The sequence below is a fragment of the Liolophura sinensis genome, chromosome 3, assembly GCF_032854445.1.
Source record: "Liolophura sinensis isolate JHLJ2023 chromosome 3, CUHK_Ljap_v2, whole genome shotgun sequence".
Taxonomy (NCBI): domain Eukaryota; kingdom Metazoa; phylum Mollusca; class Polyplacophora; order Chitonida; family Chitonidae; genus Liolophura; species Liolophura sinensis.
The window spans coordinates 25,616,377-25,636,740 of record NC_088297.1 but is presented as its reverse complement, the minus strand read 5'-3'; the positions used below and the strand labels follow the sequence as shown (position 1 = coordinate 25,636,740).

At 39.7% G+C, this 20,364-nt stretch overlaps 1 protein-coding gene across 1 annotated transcript in view; it reads right to left on the bottom strand.

Annotated features, from left to right (window-relative positions):
• Positions 1–17,942, bottom strand: part of LOC135463590 (sodium-dependent phosphate transporter 2-like) — a 60,066-nt gene extending 42,124 nt beyond the window's left edge. The window contains 2 exon segments of the mRNA XM_064740905.1: positions 15,918–16,013; positions 17,893–17,942. The gene's annotated coding sequence lies outside the window, so the exon portion shown is untranslated.
• Positions 17,943–20,364: the final 2,422 nt, after the last annotated feature.

The window sequence follows — 20,364 nt, the reverse complement described above, 5'->3', positions numbered from 1 at the left end:
CTCCCCCTCGCGCTGTAACACGAGTGCTACACTCATGACTTCGGTCGACGTCGAAGCAAGGAGAGAAAATCGGCGGGTATAACCTTCAAGTTTTCGCCAAATACATAAACCCTGAGGCTTGTCCGATGATAACCACGACCAGTCACATCCCTGACCTTCAAGCTGATCTTTATATAAGCGTAAATATCTACATAATATATCTCTGTGCGGTTAAAATTTGGGTATCTTTGACGCCAAAATATATTTAGCGGCATAACACATTAACAGTAGAGCTCTGACACGCGATTACAAAATTCCACTCGGTTAAACAATGGTACCAGCGAAAACCAGGCCGGTTTCTGACAACGAAACATAAAATATGGATTCAACATGATCCAAAGCAAGGATGAAAACACAACACGGCTTGCAAGAAACAAAATTACTCACCAGAAAAAAGAAAACACGGTAACGGTACGAAACGTTCAATGTGCAGCATGGCTCTTCTCCATTCATCTAATCACGCATGCGCAGTGACGTTCTTACAGTAAGATGAATGAATGGCGGGAGACTGGAGGTATTGAATCGATGCTCATAAGAGTTTTTTTTTTCATTAAATTGACTTACTTATTTTACAAGAAAGAACAAACGGGTGAAAGGCGATTGCAGTATCGGCTATTGTATGTTAGGGCAGTATTTTATTCATGTGGTGAATAGAAAGAGAAGAAACCCTAACAGTGACTGCCATGCAGGTGCATGCTGTAGATATGTTACACAGCGTGAAACGACATTAGAAGACATTTATTTCTTTAAAGAAGAAGAAGAGAGGATTGAAAAGAACAACACTGAAGCACGAGCGCTCACAAAGAAAAGCCACATGTGACGATCTTAGAAAACACAGATCTTTGCTGGATCAGTCTAGCCACCAAGAAGGTGTCATTCTCCGATCGGTCGTCAACCCGCCGTGAGAACTCGTGGGCTTTAGCACGATCGATCACCGATGGGCTGGCTTTGGCACGGTGACAGGTAAACACTGAGAGGATCAGCCGCCTAGCGGGGTTATTCAGGCTGCATTGTTAGCTGTGATATGTGCACGTCAAATAAACCCGCATGGAGCAGTTGTAACAACAAAAACACACACATACATGCACAAAAAAGAGGCCACCCGTATTTATGATACCCAATAGCTTATAGCTATATACTCCCTTTTGTACATCGTTCTACACATTTTCTTCATGTAGTGAGATATCAAGCCATCCTGTCGAGTCGAGAAAATTAGACACACATCACTGAGGCTATAAGACAATGTGGTAAATATTTAAATTGCGATATTTTGTTTATCAGTACCAATAACGACCGGGTATATTATATATTCCTGCTCAAGAAATTATAAGAGGAAGAACAAAATGTAAGAAAAAAAGTGTTAGTTCATGATTATTGGCTTCTATACACATTGCTGGAGGAATATCACTTTCAATTCTACAACTCTACAAATACAATATATGTCTTTTATAGCATTCTTGACATTATAGGCCTATAGCTGAACATCTGCATAAGCTTACACACTGCGCCCCTGCAAATTGCGCCCCTTACACATTGCGCCCCTTACACATTGCGCCCCTTACACATTGCGGCCCTTACACATTAATTAAACAGGTATTTTTATATGACCATTTATAGTAGGTTTTACCGTAACTAAAGTCTTAAAAGTTTTAATATTATATAGACCTACTGTACATACGTGGTTTTAAGTGAGAGAAATGGTATTGCACTCAAAAAATTAATGGGTTAACTTCAAGAGAAAGTCTATTGTCTGAGTGATGCTAGAATGTATTTTGCTATTGTGAAACAAAGTCGTGTAATGTTTAACATAACAATCTGTTAGTCTAACAGAATGGTTATGCAGAATAACCTGATACAGTAACAGAATACATTCCATCATCACTCAGCTAACAGATTTTCTGTTAAATTTAACAAATTATTTTTTTGAGAGTGGGTTACAATGACGGACGGTCCATACTTAAGTTGGTGTATGGAATAAATTCAGCATTAAGGCATACAGGAAAGTTAATTTATTTATTGATTTATTGATTGGTGTTCTACGCCATAACATTTATACATTATATACACAGCCCTACTAATTAACGGTAGATATGTCAAAATCAAAATCCTCAAGAATGCGACCAGCATTATGGTGGGAGGAAACCTACGACCATCCACACGTAGCTGGCTGACCATGCACGTACGACCGGAAAGGAAGACGACGTGGGCGACATGTCTGATCTCCTGTCGAAATGTCGTGAAACCAAGAGTCATGGGTCGAAATATTTTCAGCCAAATCAATGATGTGGTGCACGAGCCGATATGCCATGTGTCAAAATGTCGTGAGTTAAACGTCCAGAGTGGAAAGACGGCCCACGTGCCGAAATGTGAGTCAAATGATGCCGTGTGTGAACGGAAATTACGCTTGCCGAAATCACCGCTTGTGGTGATGTGGAGTTCTGGAATATCACCTGCATGGTGGGGTGAACGTTTGGCTCAGCTGACTAAAAAATTTTAAGAAAACTGAGTCATTTAACCAGATCGACTGTGTCATTTAATTTTCAATTGATTATTTTGGCGACTTAGAGGTCTTGGGTGTAGTCATTGGATCCATCCACATTCAATCTTGACGTATATGGAAGAGCATGATTCCGTCTTAGCACACACAGTCACAGCACACTATCCGAAACAGTTGTCATCATAAACTGTCCCTCCCCCCTCCACTCCCACCCCACCCCCCAAATAATGGTTAACTATAACGTAAACGTACAGGAGACCAGAATTCACGGGTCGTCGCTGATAGTCTTCACAACTACACTCTCGTCGCTGTTCTGACCTGGGTAAATTGACAAGAGGCCAGGTTTCACCGGTTACGCGTGACTATTTGCCAAATATCACACTATCTTCGCTGCTCTGCATAGATTTACTCTCTATATGCTATAGTTTTTTTTATTATAGAAAATATTATAGCAGCTGCTTCGTGATTCTAGAATCTGTGAAAAAATTATTACACTCCAAAAATTAATGCGCTAGAATGTATTCTGTTAATATAACACAATATTTATTTTTCAACATAATATCCTGTTAATAGAATCTTTATGTTGAATTAATAAAATACTGTGTTATATTTAACACAATAATCTGTTGCAATAGTAGAACATATTCTCGGATCACTCAGACAACAGACTTTCTGTTAAAATTAACAGTTTACTTGTTTCAGCGTTCTATCCATTATTCACCCGCATATTCACTGTTATGGTAGCTGACCGACTGACTTATCAAGAGAAAATATGATGGCATTGTGCATGCATAATTTATTTATCTGATTTATTTGATTGAGAGGCTGCAAGTGGGAAGGTCTGCCAGTAACCTGTAGACGGTAGTGGGTTTCCTCTGGGCTCTGTCCGGTTTCCTCTCACCATAATGTTGACCAACGTGGTATAAGTGAAATATTCTTGAGTATGGGTACGGCGTAAAACCCCAATCAAATAATAAATAAATATTTGATTGAGTTTTACGGCGTACTCAAGATTATTTCGCTTTTACGACGACTTCCAGTATCAAGGTTGGAGGGAACCGGGCAAAGCCCAGGGGAACCCACAACATCCTGGTTACTGCCAAGCCAGCATGAGTTGGACTTCAACCCAGAGTGACCACATTTGCGAGAGGCTCCTGGGTCATTGCGCCGTGCTAGTATGCTTACCACCTCGGCCATGGACAGGGGCGTAGGAAGCATTTTCAAAGTGGAGGGGTCGAGAGTCCCAGCAAAAAAGGCGAGGGTGCAGGGGCCGTCAAGGCCCCGGAAGCTCTGAAGGCGCTATATCGCCTTAGAGACGATTTGTCGTATCATAGATATACCAATTGCGGTGTTATTGACTATTTAAGCCTGCCGGAAAAAATTGAAATGGACGTTTAGCTCAAGTGTTGACAGTTTTGCCTGGAGAACCACGGGTCAACAAAGAACATTGTAACAATGTAACCAGAGTTTAACATTAAATTTATGCATGTCGGAGAAAGGTTGATGTAGATTGACTAATACAAGCATTTAACTCCAGTGGAGGACAATCGGTAGAAAGAAACATCCATGTTTTTACTGGGCATTGGTGGTAAACTTGCCGGCCTATTTGCGCTGGCTTGCTTTCGATTGAAATCAAATGATATGCTGCCCCTCCCTCAATTTTGAAAGGCATGGTCCCCTTGCCCCCCCCCCCCCCCCCCCCGCTTCCTACGCCCCTGATGGAGGTCAGCTTGAATTAGACATGAATATTTTTGGATATGTTACAGTGGAAAATGTCAGCTTTCCTACAGCGTGTGTCATTTTGGTGAACGAATGTTAGGGAGTATAGTTAAAATAAGATGTTCGTGGTAAAGTTACTGTACAAACTACTGTTAATTACTGTTAGATTACATTCACCACAGGTAGCGCGATAAAAAAATCTGTGAGATGAGTGACCCTATGCGACATATGGGTATGTATAAAACAATCATACCACGTATTACCAGCATGTAAGAAAGCTCTCCATGTAGTGCAAATGTACCGAATACGTTACTCGTTGTAGCGTATCAAATTGTCAGTTCCTGGAATAAATATACACCTGTACAAAACGCCCTGTTTAACACCTGGAATTTGGAAGTTTGCCAGTCAACGTAGTTCTTCCTTATCAACGTGTACGGACTTGACGCTGTTGTTGTTAATTGATCTGACAGCCCTGAGTGATCGATAAACCGCAGGATATATCGTATATCGATCTCGGTGACTCTATAAACGTGTATATAGACCTATAAGGAGGAACACATCGAACAGTTTATTATTCAGCCTGCCATGCACTAGAGGACACAATATAGGTATAAATGCATACCTAACAATCGCCATATGACGGAAAAACGTGTTAAATGCGTTGTAAAATCCCAAGTACATACAGATGTGTTTATGTAAAATGGCAGCGGGCTGTGAGTGGTCTAGTTGTGGGAGGCGCTTGCTTTTTTTGTCAAACCTGGCCTTGGGCAGGGAACAACAATCAAATGAATAAATAAAAAATACATGCATGTATAAGTGAAAGCCTCCTGAGCACAGTGTGAAACACAAGCCAGGGAATAATAAATAATTAAATACTCAAGAATATTTCACTGATTGTCGTGAGTTTCTCCCGGGCTCTGCCCAGTTTCCTCCATATAATGCTGACCGACGTGTTATCAGTGAAATATTCTTGAGTACGGCGTAAAACATCAATCAAATACAAGTAAATAAATAATTTTTTTGCCTTTTTGGTTTTTGCCTTTCCAGTCATTTTAATCAACCGCAACACTGTCTGATCAGCATTGAATCACACAGAGGTATAAATATAACCCGGTATTGATGAATGTACAAGTATTTATTTATTTATACCTCAACCAACAGGAAATAAACCGGTATTGATGAATGTACAAGTATTTATTTATTTATTTATACCTCCACCAACAGGAAATAAACTGGTATTGATGAATGTACAAGTATTTATTTATTTATAACTCCACCAACAGGAAATAAACCGATATTGTTGAATGTACAAGTATTTTTTTTATTTATTCCTCCATCAACAGGGATTCATTACTATGTAGCCTACACAAGCTTCCTTAGTTCTCGTGAGGCCTTCGTGTCAGTAAATGGTTTAAGGCGATTGTGGCACTGTCACGTTTGGTGGCAAAGGTAGTGAATATGAAGTTCCCTTGGTGATCATTTGCATATCTCTCACCAATTTGACATATACCTCACGTCAGACAAAGGTTGTCAGTTACATGCGAAAACCCGGAGGTTTTTAACCCACCGCGGGCATTTCGATTTCCCATGCATTCCATAAAACGCATATCCGCCGTCGTATAGGTGATGAATTCGAGAATACGACGTTAAAATCAAGCATGTAAATAAATAAACTTATACATATTTACATAGTCTATATGTTAAAAGGATCGCTGGGATTTCAACCACTATATATGATTTCCCTGCTGACGTGATCCCCACCGTACGTACAGACAGACGTCTCCTCCACTACAAATTATCTAAACTTGACAGATGTTTTTCTTCTGTGTTAAACATATGTATATACTCTATACCTATATTAATGTATTCTACTTCACTCGGAAAGGTTGATTGATTATCGAATGATTGATTGATTGATTGACTACTTCATTGATTCACTACTTGATTGATTGACTAACTTATTGATTAGCTAATTGATTGATTCACTCGTTGGTGTTTGATGATCAATTTTCACTTACGACGGCGATGATGCAATGCATGTTTACGCGTGAGGACCGGCCCAGATAGCACAGTTGGTTGAGCGTCCGCTTCGGGAGTGGTAGATCTAGGGTCAATCCTGGGTCGAGTCACACCTAAGACCTTAAAAGAGGGAGTTGTAACTTCCTCGCTTGGCGTTCAGCACGAAGGGGACGACTGGTTGACCCGTATCAGTATAATTGCTCGGGCGGGCGGCTTACTTGCCTTCGGTATGTGGTCTCAGTGAAGCAGCACTAGATAAAAGAGCGATGAAAATCCGTCCTGCAACAAGGAGGCACATTACATGCACTCTAAGGATTCCGTCGTCATATGACTGAAAAAAAGTACGACGTTAAACCCCAAGCACTCACTCACTCACCATTAGCGGCCAAGAACGATCTTTTGGCCGTTTGTAAACGTCTATCGTTTGTTGAAACCCATTTGTCTTCCACATATATATATGGCGTGTACATAAGAATAAAAATCTAGTAAACTTCACGTGATACTTGGTGTATGATGTCGTTTTAGTATGTTCAACATGTGTCAGCAATTAATGAGTCAGGTGCCCTGGACGGAGACACCGGCATGAAAAATGTCCGCATTATTTACGATTTTAGTACGATAAACATAAAAAAAGTTGAATCACAAAAACAATGTGTCAAGCTTATCTTTAATGCAATGATTTTTGGTCGTCGTTGTTTTTTGAATTTACAACACGTGAACACTTCCATTACGGGACTGTCCACTGGACGGCAGGTACATCGCAAGATAGGAATTTTTCGCGACTAGCACCATGCGTTCTTAGACTCCAGAGTATACCATTACTTCACTTCAAGAAATAATTTTAACGGCGTATGAGCTACATGATGAAAAAAGGAGACAAAGAATGATTATGGGTAAAAATGAATTTATTGGTCAATCTCTCACATTAATGCCCTGCTGTGTTCATCTTTCTTTTCTTGTACGCCACAAATTTTGTTGAATCAGCTTTCATGTACAGTCCATTATCCTTTGCTGTCCCATATAGAGATTTCAACGACTCAGACTTTCATAGGCAATTAAAGATGAGCATAACATCGACTTGAAATGTACATGTATATGTCGTTTCGTAAGACGAAAGCTGTGTTTCTCTGAGGACCATATATATATACATATATATATATATATATATAAATGTCACACAGTAAATAGACCTTCATTAAACGATGTACAATTCATCTGATATATAAAAAAATTGTCTATATGCCACTGTATGAGGATCACCCCGTTGTTTTCAGTCTATTGTTTCGGTGAACGAGGAAACAATGAGTTCTTTGCATACGTCCCTTTCTCTTCTTCAAGAAATGTCAAACCTTTCACGCTGTAATTTTACGTTTAGCATTACTCGAATTACAAAACATTTCAATTGCTTCCTTCTTGTCTCCTTTTCCCTAACGCGCTCCCCTCCCCCTACACCCCACGACCCACCCAACACCACCTTGCCCAGGTCGCATGGCTACGCCAATCTGCGGTGTCACACACAGTTCACAGTAAGGGCTGACTTCTTAAGCATGTGAAGCATGTACATACGTCTTACACCTGGCTTATGAGAGCGATAACGCACCTATCCTGATCGGAGACGATATATGACCGATTCTTAACCTATAAGCCTCACCTCCACCGGGAAAAATGGGGAGGGCGTAGGGGGCTTTGTAGGGTTTGAATCGTGTTTAATTTCTCGCGTAAAAAGACACTTAGCAAACTACAGGCACAAGTGCCGAGGAGTTATTGGTATAACAATTTGACGATTTAGAAATCTCCAACTTCAGTATATAAACTCTTGTAATTAGAGCGCAACTGCCTGAATGAATGAATGGATGAATGCTTGGGTTTAACGTGTTATTTTTAGCAAAGTCGTAACAATTTTTCAGTCATATGACGACGACGCTACTGCGTGTAGCCTACACACTTTGACTAACGACAGTTGTAATGGTACACTATTTGGTTACTGATTAAAGACAATTGTAATGGTACACGATTAGGTTACTGATTAACGACAATTGTAATAGTACAGGATTTGGTTAGTGATTAACGACAATTATAATGGTACAGGATTTGGTTAGTGATTAACGACAATTGTAATGGTACACAATTTGGTTACTGATCAACGACATTTGTAATGGTACACGATTTGGTTAGTGATTAACGACATTTGTAATGGTACACGATTTGGTTACTGGTCAACGACAATTGTAATGGTACACGATTTGGTTACTGATCAACGACAATTGTAATGTTACACGATTTGGTTACTGATCAACGACATTTGTAATGGTACACTATTTGGTTACAGATTAACGACAATTGTAATGATACACGATTAGGTTACTGATTAACTACAATTGTAATGGTACACGATTTGGCTACTGATTAACTACAATTGTAATGGTACACGATTAGGTTACTGATTAACGACAATTATAATGGTACATGATTAGGTTACTGATTAACTACAATTGTAGTGGTACACGATTTGGTTACTGATTAACGACAATTGTAATGGTACACGATTTGGCTACTGATTAACTACAATTGTAATGGTACACGATTAGGTTACTGATTAACGACAATTATAATGGTACATGATTAGGTTACTGATTAACTACAATTGTAATGGTACATGATTAGGTTACTGATTAACTACAATTGTAATAGTACAGGATTTGGTTAGTGATTAACGACAATTATAATGGTACATGATTAGGTTACTGATTAACTACAATTGTAATGGTACACAATTTGGTTACTGATTAACGACAATTGTAATGGTACACGATTTGGTTACAGATTAACGACAATTGTAATGGTACACGATTTGGTTATTGATCAACGACAATTGTAATGGTACACGATTTGGTTACTGATCAACGACATTTGTAATGGTACACTATTTGGTTACAGATTAACGACAATTGTAATGATACACGATTAGGTTACTGATTAACTACAATTGTAATGGTACACGATTTGGCTACTGATTAACTACAATTGTAATGGTACACGATTAGGTTACTGATTAACGACAATTATAATGGTACATGATTAGGTTACTGATTAACTACAATTGTAATGGTACATGATTAGGTTACTGATTAACTACAATTGTAATGGTACATGATTAGGTTACTGATTAACGACAATTGTAATGGTACACGATTTGGCTACTGATTAACGACAATTGTAATGGTACACGATTTGGTTACAGATTAACGACAATTGTAATGGTACACGATTTGGTTACTGATTAACGACAATTGTAATGGTACACGATTTGGTTACTGATTAACGACAATTGTAATGGTACACGATTTGGTTACTGATTAACGACAATTGTAATGGTACACGATTTGGTTATTGATCAACGACAATTGTAATGGTACACGATTTGGTTACTGATTACATTTTTGCGCCCACTAGAACATCCCTTGCGTTTTTCTGGCAAGACTTTCCCTTTCTTATTTAACAAATGTTCTTAGTTCTTTGCACGGTGGTCTGTGTTAAAGGTTGTTTTGAAAATGGGTCTTGCTTTTCTTGACCTGAAACATACATTATGGTTGATATACGAATGTCTGTTACGGTATCTGCATCCGTCAGACATCAAGGATTTTAATCGCCACAGTATGAGTAAAATGTCTACGATTCTGTAATTTCCACTTCACCCTACAATCACATATAATATTTTCTTTGGATATGTGGGCGACATTTGTGCTTAATATTGTCTGCAAATAACAATGTTACTGATTTACATGATAAATGACAATGCTTCCCTTTCAATACATTACCATTGTAAGAGGTGTAAATTTGTCACGGCCAAATTTATCAGTGATAATAATGGAATTAACACCGTTCCTGAATGGTGTAATTTTGTTACTGACACCGTTTCTGAATGGTGTTAATATGTTATTGACACCTTTCCTATGTGGTGTAATTTTGTTACTGACACCGTTCCTGAATGGTTTTAATTTGGTATTGACACCGTGGCGTAAATTTGATGCACACACCTTTCCTACGTGGTGTAAATTTGGTATTGCCACCGTTCCTACGTGGTGTAAATTTGGTATTGCCACCGTTCCTACGTGGTGTAAATTTGGTATTGCCACCGTTCCTACGTGGTGTAAATTTGGTATTGACACCGTTCATAAGTGATGAGCACCTTCATTTCTGGTAATCATTATTGGAAAAAGACAAAATTTTCTACATTGATTTATACCAGCACATGTGGTTCGTGACATGTGTGATTTTGACGTGCTGTTTGCAGTTTGTGTTTAATGTGTCATTATTACACAAACTTAATTTATTCTGCAGAGGTTTCCTATTTCTGTTTATGCATGGCTCATTGTTACCGTTTTTAAAAAATCCGACCGAGTTTTGACACTGTTGTGTGCTTACCTGATTCTCAACAGGTGATATCACTTTTTTTTAACTGTTCTACTACCTGTTACCTATGAGCTCTTTATCTCGCCGTTATCTGCCCGTTATCTGTCTGGGTGTGAACCGTTATCTTGTTATCTTGTGCACGAGGCTGTCTTGCGTGTAGAATAAACATATAGCTTCGCATATATAGCCGATTATGTTCTTTTAGCCTGTAACTTATCTGTCTTGTGTACGTTCTTGTGTATGTAGTGACATTTCTATATAGGCCTATTATCGCCTGCATTTGCATGATCGTGCCATATTGTCTCCAAAAATGATCACAGATTATCGGTTGTTTGTCTGCACACCTGTCTTTATCCGAGCGTCACGAGCAACGTTTGTGTAAACCAGTGGGACCTTGCTGGCAAGGCGGTGTATAACAAGTTATAAAAATTATTTACCCAAGTACTCCGGCTTCTACCACCCGTAAAACTGACCCACACCATGTTAAGGGACAATTCTTTAGCGCAAATTTAATTATATATATTATGTAGCAATTAAATAAATAAATAAATAAATAAACTTTGGATGAAGTCTATCAAAGAATTTTTCTGAAAAAATCAAGATGAATACAGCTGCTGACAAATTAGCTGTAGCCGCCGTGGTTTTATCATGCATAATTCATGTTTTTATCAATTCGGCTAAATCGAATAAATACATAAACAAATAATTTATTTATAAATAAATAAAAAAAATTGAAAATGTTTTCTGAATTAAGTCTTCCGAAGAATTTATGTGAATAAATCAAGGTGACTACCTCCTGACAAATTTACTACAGCAGCCGTAGTATTATCATGGATAATTCGCTCTGTCCGATTGAGGCTTGTAATTAAAGCGCGGTGTCCGATTGATTTGTACACCTGAGTACTTAACAGAAGTTTGATCGTTGCCGTTTGTATACGTGGAAAATCCTTCAGAACGCAATGGCAAATCTTAGAAATTACATGACGAGTTCGAAACCGTTGGATGAAGTATTTGGGAAATCTGAAAAATCCAGCAACGTCCGTTATCCAGCGAATCGTCACTGTAAAAGGCTGGAAATTATTTCTCTGTCTTGATGACAATATTACATGGCTATAATTCCGGTACAAAGACGCAGAAACGGAGAAAAGTCAGACGTATTTTTACAAACAAGTCAAACGTCGTTAACCATTAAGTGTCAAGTCCAACATCCGTATACCAAAGAGAAACACTATTCTCTATGGGCGGTCTATCCGTGACTTAATAACATCCGTGGTAAGCAAATTATCAGTTTGGTAGACCTAGTTCAAAAAGGTTTTTCTGTAGACGTATGATTCAGAAAGGTTCTTATCTCCACCTAAAATACAGAGATTGCTCTTCTGTTTATCTATAATTCAGAGGGGTTCTATTTACCTATAATTAGGCCTACGAGAGATTCTTCTGTTTACCTATAATTACGAGAGATTCTTCTGTTTACCTATACTTCAGAGAGCGGTTCTTCTGTTAACCTTTAACTAAGAGAAGCCCTTCTGTTTACCTATAATTACGAGAGATTCTTCCGTTTACCTATTATTGAGAGAGGTTCTTCCGTTTACCTATAATTCAGAAAGGTTTTTCAGTTTAACTATAATTTAGTGAGGTTCTAACGTTTACCGATAATTCAGAGAGATTCTTCTGTTTATCTATAATTCAGAGAGGTTCTGTTTACCGATAATTCAGAGAGGTTTTTCTGTTTACCTATAACTGAGAGAGGTCCTTCTGTTTACCTATAATTATGAGAGATTCTTCTGTTTACCTATAATTCAGAGATGTTCTTCTGTTTAACTATAATTTAGAGAGGTTCTAATGTTTACCGACAATTCAGAGAGGTTTCTTCTTTTGCCTATAGTTCAAAGAAGTTCTTCTGTTTACCTATACTTGGGAGGGGTTCTCTTGTTTACTGATAATTCGGAGCGGTTCTTCCGTTTACTTATAATTTAGAGAGGTTCTTCTGTTAACCTATAATTCAGAGAGGTTCTTCCGTTTACCTATAATTCAGAGAGGTTCTTCAGTTTAACTATAATTTGGAGAGGTTCTAATGTTTACCGATAATTCAGAGAGGTTCTTCTGTTTATCTATAATTCAGAGAGGTTCTGTTTACCGATTATTCAGAGAGGTTCTTCTGTTTAATTATAATTCAGAGCGGTTCTCCCGTTTACCTATAATTCAAAGAGGTTCTTCAGTTTAACTATAATTTAGAGAGGTTCTAATGATTACCGATAATTCAGGCAGGTTCTTCTGTTTACCTATAATTCAGGGAGGTTCTCCTGTTTACCTATAATTACGAGAGGTTCTTCTGCTTACCTCCCGTTACCGAGGTTCTTCCGTAGACGTAAATCAGAAAAAAACCTTCAGTAGACCTCCAGTGAGGCTCCATCTCTTGTCCATAGCCCAAAAAGGGTACGTTAATTTGAGTAATATGGCACTTAAAATGACTAGATAATGAGGCTGATTTTATGCAATTTTTCCGCCAGTCTCCGCCGAATTACATCATACAAGTCCAACCTTCACGAGTTGTCAGAGTTTCGCCAATTAGTACAGTACTAAAGACAGCTACAAGGGCGACAACAAGCATGACAAATTTCTCCACAATATGGTTTACTATTCTGCATACGTTTGTGAAAACGAGTCTGCGAAGAACTGCTTCAAGTTTCCACATGATTTGGCCTTCAGGGAGGCGTGGATTTACCCCACAAGAAGAAAGAATTTCCTACCCACCGAAAATAGCCGTACCTGTTCGCCATCTTACAGCTGAAAGCTCCGACAGGAATGGAGCTGAATTTCCACATTCTACATGTATTTATATTGTATGCGACTCTTTCGTAATGCCGACAATAACGGCATGCCACGTTGTGTGGAAGCGCCTGTGTCTAGTGGGCTATTGTGTGATACCGGTATGCCACGGTGTGTAGAAGCGCCTATATCTGGTGGGCTATTGTGTGATACCGGTATGCCACGGTGTGTGGAAGCGCCTGTGTCCGGTGAGCTATTGTGTGATACCGGTATGCCACGGTGTGTGGAAGCGCCTGTGTCCGGTGAGCTATTGTGTGATACCGGTATGCCACGGTATGTGGAAGCGCCTATGTCTAGTGGGCTATTGTGTGATACCGGTATGCCACGGTGTGTGGAAGCGCCTGTGTCCGGTGGGCTATTGTGTGATACCGGTATGCCACGGTGTGTGGAAGCGCCTGTGTCTGGTGGGCTATTGTGTGATACCGGTATGCCACGGTGTGTGGAAGCGCCTGTGCCCGGTGGGCTATTGTGTGATACCGGTATGCCACGGTGTGTGGAAGCGCCTGTGTCTGGTGGGCTATTGTGTGATACCGGTATGCCACGGTGTGTGGAAGCGGCCTTCCCACTTCCCACTTCCGGAGAGGAAGCCACCATGAGTTTGTCTCACAATGATCGTATTGGTAAGAGGTTCCTGGGGCCCTGTGATGCGCATGCACGCTAACCATTAGGCCTGTTTGCTATTGCACTACCAGCACCAATTGCCCAGCATCAATGGTAAAGATATTCGTTGAACTTAATTTGGCAAATGATCTGTGTATGTATTTGAGACCATTGTTTCAAGCAGGTATAGGCTTGTGCCGTTTTAGTGGACATCTCGTTAAAATTTTCATTTAGTTTATTTATTATTTCTATTTATTTATGATTTGGTAGTAGTTTTCAACTTTGGCTTGTGCTGTTTCAGTTGCCATTTTGGTAAGGTTCTTCATTTTTTTCTCTTCTTATTTTCTTTTTTGAGGCGGGGGGGGGGGGTGATTTTTCAATTTTGGTCTAGTCTGCAATTAACACTTTAAGAAATGCACAACATAAGGGCAACAGGGAGGTCATTTTCTGGGATCACGTGTCAAGGCCCCAATCAACTGCGGGATTAAGCGATTTAATCTGAAATTATATGGCTTTTAACACGACAACTAGGACTTCTAAGATTGTCGCCCCAACAAAGACAGTAGGGTTAATTGATTTTATAATATATAATCCCAATGCATGATTAGAAAAAAAACACTTTAAACCTTGCTATACTTTTGGGACAAAAGGGTGCATTGTAGGTTGTGCAGTATATAATACTTAAAACTGGTGGTGAAAACGTTATGTGTATATATAATGTACACAGAGAGAAAGCAATACGTTTCACAGGGAGAGGGCAAGACATTTCATAGAGAGAATGCAAGACATTTCATGTGATATTCTTTGCAAAACAGAAAAAGTGTCACTTAAAAATGTTAACATTTTCTACGTGTTAAAATGATAAATGTTAAATGTTCACCATATTACAATGTTATGAATGAATGAATGAATGCTTGGGATTTAACGATTTACTTAACATTTTTAAATCCCATGACGACGATGAGTCATTAGGTGTGTGTACATATACTGTGCCTTCTTGTGGCAGGGCGAGTTCATGCCGTCAAAGTGCTACCGCCACTGAAGCACCATGCCGAAGACATCAGACATGACACCCCACCCACTCCCACATCAAATGACACTGGTCCAACCGGTCATGTTTCCTTGCTCTAACCGCTCAGTGCTGAGCGTCAAGGGAGCCGGCAACAAATACATATTTTTAAAGTCTTTGGTTTGACAAGACCCGGGTTTGATTCCGGGTGTCCAGACTTCGAGGCGGACGCTCCTACTATTAGGCCACCGAAGCGGTCGTGTGCCGTGTTGGCATGCTAACAGCCGAAGCGGTCGTGTGCCGTGTTGGCATGCTAACAGCCGAAGCGGTCGTATGCCGTGTTGGCATGCTAACCACCGAAGCGGTCGTGTGCCGTGTTGACATGCTAACCACCTCGACCACGGAGGCCACCGACTGAACGTTTAAAAGTGACATGTATCTGACCAGTTTTTGTGACTGTTTCAGCAATTTCCATAGGTGTTCACATTCCAACTCCATTAAAAGGATTACATAATGGTGTTGGAATGCGAACAGTTTAGCGAGTGTTAAAACCCTAACACATTGTAAAAGCGGCCAGGTAACTCTTATAGAAGTGACGTAATTCCTCGTCATCTTTATAGTGTTAAATGTAAAACTCTAGGTTTAGGAGTGTAATATTTGCTTAACATCTGATTTTTTGAAGACCGGCGGCTTTTCTAACTGGATGGTTGTCGTCATATGACTGAAAAATTGTTGAGTACGACGTTAAACCCCAAGCACTCACTCACTCCAACTGGATGGAGTTGTTCTTACCTCGAATACAACAGGTCTGGTCCGATCAAGAAAATAACGGGTCAAGGCCATGAAGAGGAAAACGAGATTGAGGCTGCTACTTTAGAATAAACAAACCTGCAAAGTCAGAATAAAGAGGGGGTAGAAAAAATTTAAAATAGGGAGGGGTATAAAAATTGTTCTGAGTAAAAGGAGGGAGGGGGAGGATACAAAATAAATGCCATGCGTGCATGTACATGTATGTGTAGATGGACAAGAGGGACCGGCTCCCCCAGGCCACAGAGCAAAGAAATGAGGACACGGCCTCAAACAGACAGGTGTATTGTACAGGTAGATTTGGTGCTGGAGATATTCGTCTTTTTTAAAAAACGTAATATCCATTACTGTATCCGGCATCATGTTCCAAGTTCAAGTCACGCATGCCTAAAGATGACTGGCATATTATCTACCTTTTTGGAATTAAAGTGTAGGTTTATCTGTAACTTGAAGTTATAACGACCTCATACAGCTGTATACAGTTACTAAACTAACCATGAAGGCCGGCAAAAGTACCGTGAAATTGGTCATATTATATGCTTTCTACAAGCGCTACAAAGGAACCTCCGAGCCGAGTTTCTGATGCCGAGTATGCGGCCTTACGTATAAGGTTGTATCAGACACCTGCTGAGGTGCGGTTGTGATCTGAACGCCGTCAATAAGCAAATATTTGCACAACCCTGATACGAAATAATCGCGGGCAGATGGATAATACCGCTCCTTCAAAGTTAACTTACAATCCTCCCGAGTCTTTGTAAAACGAAGAGCCCATCAATCTGACACTCAAACAAACTCTTCAGACAAATTCCAAATAATTCTGTATGATTTCGGAAAACTTTAACACGCGGCCTCATCCACTGGACATAAATGTTGTGTTTTCTTCAGTTACCAACATCACAACATTGAGTCGTTAGTGCGCACGAGATGTGGGTTCAAACCCCGTCCTAGACAAGGAATTTGTAGATTCCATCGCTCTTACTGGATGCGGGGTGATAATGATTAATGTGATCGTTTCTAACTCTAGATGACCTCACACTTCTCATCCACCAGTAAGGTGTGGCATATCTGTGCGTCACATGGGAGAAAGCTAGTGAGTAACTTTCCAAAGGTCAGTGGTTTATCACGGGCACTCGGGTTTTCGTTGCCCCTTAAACTGACCGTTATCGTATAAAGTAATATAAATACATGCCATTAAGTAATAACAATCTTTTTACAAGAACCGTGTTAATGACTCCTGTCCAAAGTGCACTTCAATCAAACATTCCATACATCGGTCTTTTGTTACGTATTGGTAAATGTACGTACATGCATCTGAGGACATGTGGGAAAACACCATGCTCCCGTGTCAGGTAATTCTGTAAGTCATAACGACGGTACTTTGTTGCATGGAAATTGTTTAAAATAAAACAGTAGAGTCCACAGTGTTAAAGATAACATGTATTCTGGAGATTGGTTGTTCTGTCAACATAACGTAGTACTTCGGTGCTTGCCAATTCTGTTACAAATAACACAGTACTATGGTGTTTGTCAAGTCTGTTAAAATTAACACGCTATACTCTGGTGCCTGGCAATTCTGTTAAAAGTAACCCATCACTCTGGTGCCTTTACTTGATAAAAGTATTAACACACAGTAATCTGTTACAGATTTGTATACTCTTGTACCTGGCAATTGTACCGATACTGTAAGAAATCGCTGTGTTTTTATGCTGGGCAAATAGCAACGCACGCTGCTGTCTAGCTACTGGACAAAGGGACCTCTAAGGATATTCTGTTGTTTTAGCAGGCGTAAGACACAGTGCATAATCTGTCAACTGCCGTGAACAATTTTTTTAATTTTTTTTTTTTTTTTTTAAATTTTAAGGATATTTAGGTGACAAATATTGCAGCCACAGTTTCACTCTTTTTGCATTATCACAGAGCATCATTTCTTCTTCTAAATGAGTGAAATACGAAAACTTACCTGTACCCGACAACACAAATCTCTCGTGAGTATTCTCGGGCAAAAAGTTCAATTTTAAAATCGGATACATCACTTTCACTTTGATGGCCGTCTTTTCCAACCACATAGCCTACAAATGCTAAAAATTCATCGCTTCTCAATCCCTGCACACCATTACCCCTTCTTTTCTGTTCTTTGTCAACTTGTAAGTGCATGTTCGTGGGTACATTCATGTATATATATATATTTGACTGTGCACGAGTGTAGCCGCCATTTGCGCGGAGAGCACAAAATCGGTTCCGGGAGAAATCACGAGTGCTGGCTGTGGGTGCTTTAGTGGGGACCTGGCGTAACTAACGAAGATCTGCCCCTGAGGGTGAAGAATACACTGGCGGCTAAGATTACCTTCAGTAAATTTAAAGAATGAAGACTACCGAGAGAGAGGAACGGAAGGAATTACTGTCATGCGATAAAAATAAATAAAAAAAAGAGATAAAAAAATATAAAAGAAGGAGTGGAACTGTGCTGTGAAACGAATTTGGCTTTGGTAAGGAGGCGGTAGATGAGCGTCAAGGTACAACTTGACCAACCTTCATTTTTCTTTTCTTTTCTTTTTCTTTTTTTTTTTTGTATTCCGGGAGTCCAAGAGTATACCGAGCCCGATGATTTTTTTTATTAATATTTTTTTTCCTTGAAATTTTATTACCATTTTCACTCAAGCCAGTATTTTGACCGGTGGTCTCTAGGTAGTTATTTTTAGTCCATTTCAACCTTTTCGGCTAGTCTCATCAACATAGATATACATTACATCCATGTGTACATAGTATGGTTATTTCTTATATCTGGTTAACCGCCTTCCAGATTCAAGATAATTATCTTTAATAAACCGTTAACTTCCTAACTTAATGCAGCAGATGAACTGTCGAGAACTGTTTTACACATGATAGGTTAAACGTATCATGTAAAAATATATGAAAATATGAAGTTCTGGAACCAAAAATGATGCAAGCGATGTTAGATTTTACATTTTGACATAAATGAAAAAAAATTGTGTGTAGAAATGACCCTGGGTCCTTATTTATCAAGCAACCTAAGACTTATGCCTTAAATTGCAAGTGCGTTGTCTAAATCAAAGGCTGATGGATTTATTGACCTGTTGGCTGAATCCAAGGCTGATTGGTTCACTGGCTGATTGACGAGTACGTTGAATCGTAGACTGATTGTCTCATTGGCTGATTGATGCGTTGGCTGAATCGTAGGCTTGTTGATCCACTGGCTGACTGACGCGTTACTTGAATTGTAGGCTGGCTGATTCACTGATTGATTGACACGTTGACTGAATCGTAGGCTAATTGGTTCACCGACTGATTGGCGCGTTACTTGAATTGTAGGCTGGCTGATTCACTGATTGATTGACACGTTGGTTGAATCATAGACTGACTGATCCACTGGCTGGCTGATTCACTGATTGATTGACAAGTTGGTTGAATCGTAGACTGATTCATCCACTGGCTGGCTGACTGAATCGTAGGCCGATTGATTCACTAGCTGACTGACGCGTTGGCTGAGTGTTTGATTGACTGCCTAATTGCCTGAACTCCTGAATAGCTAATCGTCACACTATCTACATCATTTTCTGACTGACTGGCTGATTAAAAGGTGATTGACTTTTATATAGGGCTCATTCAATGGTTTTTAAAGATGTTTTCTTGTAATTTTTATTATGTTATAAAGTCTAATTTTTTTATTAGGGAAAAGCATACACTGAAGAAATAAAAATCAAAACCACTCATGAAAATGTGTACTTTCAGCCTTATATACAATGAACCGAGATAAAATCATGTGGTGACAACCAACTGGCTGATTGGCGCGTTGGGTGAATCGTAGGCTGCTCCTGATCTCTCGCGATCTTCACCTCACGCAAACCCTAATCACTCGCGATCTTCAACTCATGCAGACCCTTAATCACTCGCGATCTTCACCTCACGCAAACCCTAATCACTCGCGATCTTCACCTCATGCAGACCATAATCACTGGTGATCGTTACCTCACACAAACCCTAATCTCTCGCGATCTTCACCTCATGCAGACCCAAATCTCTCGCGATCTTCATTTCACGCACACCCTAATCACTTGCAATCTCCACCTCATGCAGACACTAGTCACTCGCGATCTTCACCTCATGCAAACCCTAATCACTGGTGATCGTCACCTCACACAAACCCTAATCTCTCGCGATCTTCATTTCACGCACACCCTAATCACTTGCAATCTCCACCTCATGCAGACACTAGTCACTCGCGATCTTCACCTCATGCAAACCCTAATCACTGGTGATCGTCACCTCACACAAACCCTAATCTCTCGCGATCTTCACCTCTTGCAGACATTAATCACTCGCGATCTTCACCTCACACAGCATGCTCATTGTATGATACATGTATACTGGCCAAAGCCATAGACGGAAATAAACTTCGTTTTCTGATTTCTTC